At 36.9% G+C, this 5,803-nt stretch overlaps 1 pseudogene; it reads left to right on the top strand.

Moving 5' to 3' along the window:
• Positions 1 to 212: 212 nt before the first annotated feature.
• On the top strand, positions 213 to 1,091 carry LOC139440089 (olfactory receptor 6C68-like; annotated as a pseudogene).
• Positions 1,092 to 5,803: the final 4,712 nt, after the last annotated feature.

Genomic DNA, 5,803 nt, shown 5'->3' with positions numbered 1-5,803 from the left:
AGGCATTATTCCCATAATATTATGCATCATCAGACTAATTTATTTCCATCACTGGAGAAATCCTAAGCAGAGAACAGAACTTAAAGGCAAATTTTTAAAATATAGTAGGGAACAACATAGTGAATATGTAGAATTTTATAACAGTAAAAATAATGTATAAGAAAATGTCTCTGAATAGCACATGCAGATTGAACAGAAGTGAGAAGTCAGTGATGAGAAACAGTACAATAACCACATTCATTCTGCTGGGACTGACAGATGACCCTCCTTTGCAGATTCTGCCTTTTATATGTCTATTTCTCACATACATAATGAGTGTAACTGGGAACCTGGCCATCATCATACTCACGCTTGTGGGTTCCCATCTTAAAACACCCATGTATGTTTTCGTACGAGATTTTTCCTGCTTGGAGGTCTCCTTCACATCTGCATGTATTCCCAGATACTTGTATAAATTTAGCAACAGGTGACAAGGTCATTACCTACAATGCTTGTGTCATCCAAGTCTTTTTTATTGACATCTTTGGAGTAACCAAATTTTTTTCTCTCCTTGCTGCCATGTCCTATGACCACTATGTGGCCATCTGCAACCACCTACAATACTTGACCATCATGAGCAATGGAGTCTGCAGGAGTCCTGCTGTCTGTTGTTGGATGGCCGGTTTGTGTGTAATAATCCCACCACTTAGCCTGGGCTTAAAACTGGAATTTTGTGACTAACTTCATTGACTATTTTGCCTGTGATGCATTTACCCTAGTGAAAATGTATGCTCAGACACGCGGTGCATAGAACAGACAGTGATAATCTGTGCTGTGCTGACCCCGAATATGACTCTGACTTGTGTAGTTCTGTCATACACTTACATCATCAGGACAATTTTAGATTCCCCTCTGTCCAGCAAAAGAAGAAGGCCTTTTCGACTTGTTCTTCCCACATGATTGTCGTTTCCATCACCCATGGCACATGCATTTTCATCTATATGAATCCTACAGCAAAGGACGAAATAAACATTAATAAAGTGGTTTCATTGCTCATTTCATCTATTTCACCTACATTGAACTCCTTTATTTATACCCTGAGGAACAATTAGTTAAGAAAGTCTTCATGGACTCAATCAAAGGAGTAGCATTGTTTTCAACTAAGTATACGTATGAAGAAACATTTAAAAAGTAAAGATGAATGAACTGGGCATTTTCAAATGCTTGTTTGTCTTTAAAATAATCTGTATTTCAGTCCCATTAATTTTCTCAACATGTCTTGAAAATAGCTTGCATTGAACTCTTCTCAAGTCATGCTTGTAAGTTCATTTTTCATATGAATAGTTGATAATGTTGTGCATCTCACTAAGAGAACATGTAAATTTTTTTAAAAAATCATTTTTTGGAATGAAACTAACTTCATAATATTACATTTTAAGATGTAATAAAATTCATTACTCTAATCAGGAAAACCTTGTTATGCTGTTCAAATATGCATAACAATGATATTCAAATAAATGTAATAAGTAATTTCATATAAAATGTCTATAAAGGATGATAATGGTATAAAAATACAAACAATTTAAAAGGAGAATAGTACCACTTTCAATAATGAGAAAATGGAAGATTAAGGTAACCTCAAAATTACACTGTTAACAAATAAGTTGAAATAGTGAATAAAATGTAGTATTCTTTTCAATCTATAGTTAAGCCTTGCGAAGTATAAAGAGAAGCTTTACACAGAAAATGCGACTAAAATTTGTACAATAATCTATAAAATGACTCACGGATGCTCAAGGGACTGCAGGAATTGGAGAATATGAAGGAGTAATATTAAGGATCTTAGGGATTTAGGTGTAAAATCTCAAGAACAATGTGCTGACTGTACTTGGAATGACACATGGAATAAAGTCAGAACTGTCAAATCATTGCAAACTCAATGAAACTTTGAACTCTAAAGCCATGCACATTTTCACAGAAAGAGTAAAATTTTTCTGAAAAATAATGTCTGGTGTATATTAGATATATTTATATGCTATTTCTACATATAACATAAATTAAGTTTTTTCAGGTTAAATTATCTCATAAAAATCTAAATGATTAGGTATAATACATTTTAAAATCCACACAATTATAATTCCTTGAAAATATTAGGAAATTTACATCTAATTAACCAATAACTATCTAGAAAGCGATACATGCAGACACTCCTATAAAGTATTTAAAGCACTGAAGGATTCTGTTATCTTAAAAGCATTCATTATTTTTTTCTTTTTTTAATTAATAGATCACAAGGAATGTTACATTAAAAAACATAAAAAACAAAAAACATAAGAAGTTCCCATATAACCCATCCCCCACCCACACCACGTCATTTTTGTAAATTGTATTTTTTGAAGACATATACATCACAAAAAAGTTACATTAAAAAAATAAGAGGTTCCTGTATACCCCTCGCCCCCCACCCTACTCCTCCCACACCAACAACCTCCCATTCATTATTTACAGTAATGTCAACTAGACCAAAAAGAACTTATGCTTATTCGAATAAATATGAAAAAGTACAATGTGAAAAAAGGGAATGGAAAATATAATTTGCAATGACAGATATAAGCTATTATACATATTGTCAAAAACTATAAAATTGTGTGATGCAAATTGCAAATCATAATATAAGCTATAGACCATGATTAGTAGCAATGCTTCAATACGTGTTCATCAATTGTAAAAAATGTACCACACTATGGAAAGATGTTGTTAATGGGGGAAAGTTGAAAGGAGAGGGTGTGGGGTTTATGGGAATCCCCAATATTTTCATGTAACATTTATGTAATCTAAAGCTTCTTTAAAAATAAAGCAAAAAAAAAAAAGTGGAATTGAAATGAATTAAATATGGGAAAGAAATCCAAAAGAAAGCTGTTTGAAAAGTTAAATAGCTTAGATAAATCACATCCTTATTAATGTGATTAAGTGAAAAAGAAATATTCCATATTTCACTGGAGAATCTTGGAAGTCAATAAGAAAATAAAATAATCAGAATATTAGAAAGAACATATGAAACTAATACATATTTGTGATTGTAAAGTCTTATTTCATTCAAATTTTACTTTTCTTAAGTGTAATTATTCTACGATATGGATCACATTTAGCATTATTCATAGTTTAATTGACAATTTTTCTTTCTGTCAAGGGCATACAAAATATGAAATGTCTGACAATTGATGATATCTTGAAGTTGATGAAATCTGGCATATATTTGTTCCCTATAAGGATGTTCTTTACATATCCTGAAAACTTAAGAAAGTTATATAGGAAACTGGCAGAATTAAGAGAAGTTATTCCTCTAGCTCAACAAATGGAAAGTATGTAAAAATCAATAGACTATCTTTACAATAACAATAAGCATCTAGAATTCAATGAGCTAATTTAATTTCAGTCATAGTGATTGCAAAGATTGTGTTGCTATCACAATTAACTTTGTCTTTACTCTGATGGGACAGCAAATATTTTTCAAGTGATATTTAATTATTTTCTGATATAGGGAAATACTATATCATACTACTAGTATTTGATAGATCGCTGTCTGTTTATTTGGTAAGACAAAATGTTCCAGACTCATCATATATAATTGTGAGAGACAAAATAATGCTATTTCTAAGATATCCAAGAACTAACCTTCAAAACTGTTACTATGTTACCTTTCATTGAAAAAAGTAAATTTGCAGATGCGACTGCATTAATGATTTTGAATTGCGGACATTATTCTGTATTATCCAGGTAGGACAAAATAATCAAGAGACTTTATACTTGAAAGAGGGATGCAGGGGATTTAGAGAGGAGAATCTAATGATCAGATCAGAGAACAGAGTGAAGCAGAGCCATTGGCCAGGGTATGCTGAAAACCTCCCAAGCTGGAAAAGGCGAAGAAATGGATTCTCCCTCCAGAGCTTCCAAAGGAACACAACCCTGCTAACGCATTCTAGACTTCTTCCCTCCAGAATCACCTGAAAATAAATTTGTAGAAACTAGTTGCATTACCGAGAGACTAATACTTTTCCTGCTGCAATCTTATGATCACGCATTTCTTACACGACCTTGTTTGTTTTAGTTGGAAATAGTATTTGGAAACCACAATATGAGTGCTTAGATATACCTGCTGCTGTTGGTGGAGCCATTGCTTCTAGGTCATTTCAGTGGATAAAACTAGGAAATTTGATATTTATTAAATTAAAGGATGAATTCATAGTGATAACTTCTTTTTAGCAACAATTCTAGCGAAAGCTAGATCCAATTCTAACTCAAGACTTTAGAAATTTAGGAACAGTAATCAGGACTCTATTAAAAGGAAAATAGGTTTCCAGCAAGATGGTGGCAGCGTGAGCTTGCCTGGTAGTGTCTCTGCAGGGGGCGGCTGGGCAGCGTTGAAGGCTCTTTGGGACCGCGCTGTTTCGGGGATTTTTGCTAGTTGGAAGGTGTCCGGACGTCAATTCGGTGGGAAGGTAACAGAGAGGATACGTCTATAATATATAAACGGAGGTCCCAGCTGGGCGCGGGAAGTTCCCTCCTTGGGAGGGCGGAGCCGCGGTAGCAGGCGCTCCGGCAGCTCCGGAGCTGCGGTGGCCAGGGTTTTTGTTTTTTTTTTCCTTATTCTAGAGGCTTTGTGGTGCTGAAAAATTCGCGGATACTGGGCTGGCTGGTGAGGGATTGTTGGGACAAGACTCCTTTGCAGATTGATTTGCGGAGACAGACGGTGTTTCCCTGTGAAGCGGGGGACGTTTTAGCCTCCGGACAGGGGGGCTTCCGCCTGGAGCCCCATCCCCACAGGTCCGGCTGCCGATCTGCAACGGAATTGGATTTTGGACAATAAGGGGACACAATTGGGAGACTGTTGTAGGGTGCAGTGAGGGAGGAGGACACGTCTGGAAGCAGATTGGGGAATATTTTGCGAAGTTTGGGATTTAGGATCTTAGAGTCTGTTTTTGGCGTTTCCAGCTGAAGCCCACCCCACCCGGCGGGGCTTGGGATCTGGGTCATTGAACTGGCCGTGGTGTAGAGGCGCCCTCAAGTGGCCGTTGCGTGTGAGCACAGGGAGGGAGCTGTCCAAAGGCTGATACCCTGAGGAGTTAGGTGAATTTCAGAGATCAGACATTCAATATAGAATTCGCCGATCTGGCTTCCCCCACGGGGCTGGCACCCAGCTACGGGGATCCCTGAGGGCTGTGTTGCACTGCGGGGCTCCTAAGCATTCTGTGGACCAGATTTGAGGTTGCCAGGTCTGGGTCCCCTGGACTCTGGCGGTCCACACCCCAGACTCACACCTCTTGAGTCTTCAGTGTCTCAGACTTTCCACCCCCGAATCCATCATGCCCTGGGGTCTACCTGGGGTCCTTGAGTGCTCTGGACCTTAACGTTGGCGTTTTATCTTTATTGGTTCATATTGTTTTGTTTTTATTTTCACTTTATCTTATTTTCTACTCTTTTTGACGCCCTGATTGCTAATATTGCATTATCCTCTAGTCTTTTCTCCTAGCGTGCCCCCCAAAGTCCTTTTTTTTTTTTATATATATATGTACAGTTATTTAGGGGTTTCTTTGCTTGTGGTTTTAGATAGTGTTGTAATTGTGACACGTGTATACCTGAATCTCTCTTCGCCCTATCTGTTCCCCACCGTGTGCCTATCCTCTTTTTCTTTCTTTCTTTCTTCTTGTCTTTCTTTTTTTTCTTTATTATAATTAGTGGTTTTTTTTTCCGGTTTTCTCTCTCCCTCTTGTCCCTCATTTTCCACTTATTTTATTTTAATTCAAGTACACAATAGGTGCTACAG

This window comes from Dasypus novemcinctus, chromosome 12 (assembly GCF_030445035.2).
Source record: "Dasypus novemcinctus isolate mDasNov1 chromosome 12, mDasNov1.1.hap2, whole genome shotgun sequence".
Classification (NCBI taxonomy): Eukaryota; Metazoa; Chordata; class Mammalia; order Cingulata; family Dasypodidae; genus Dasypus; species Dasypus novemcinctus.
Note: the sequence above shows the minus strand (reverse complement) of the source record. Positions and strands in the feature narration are given on the sequence as shown.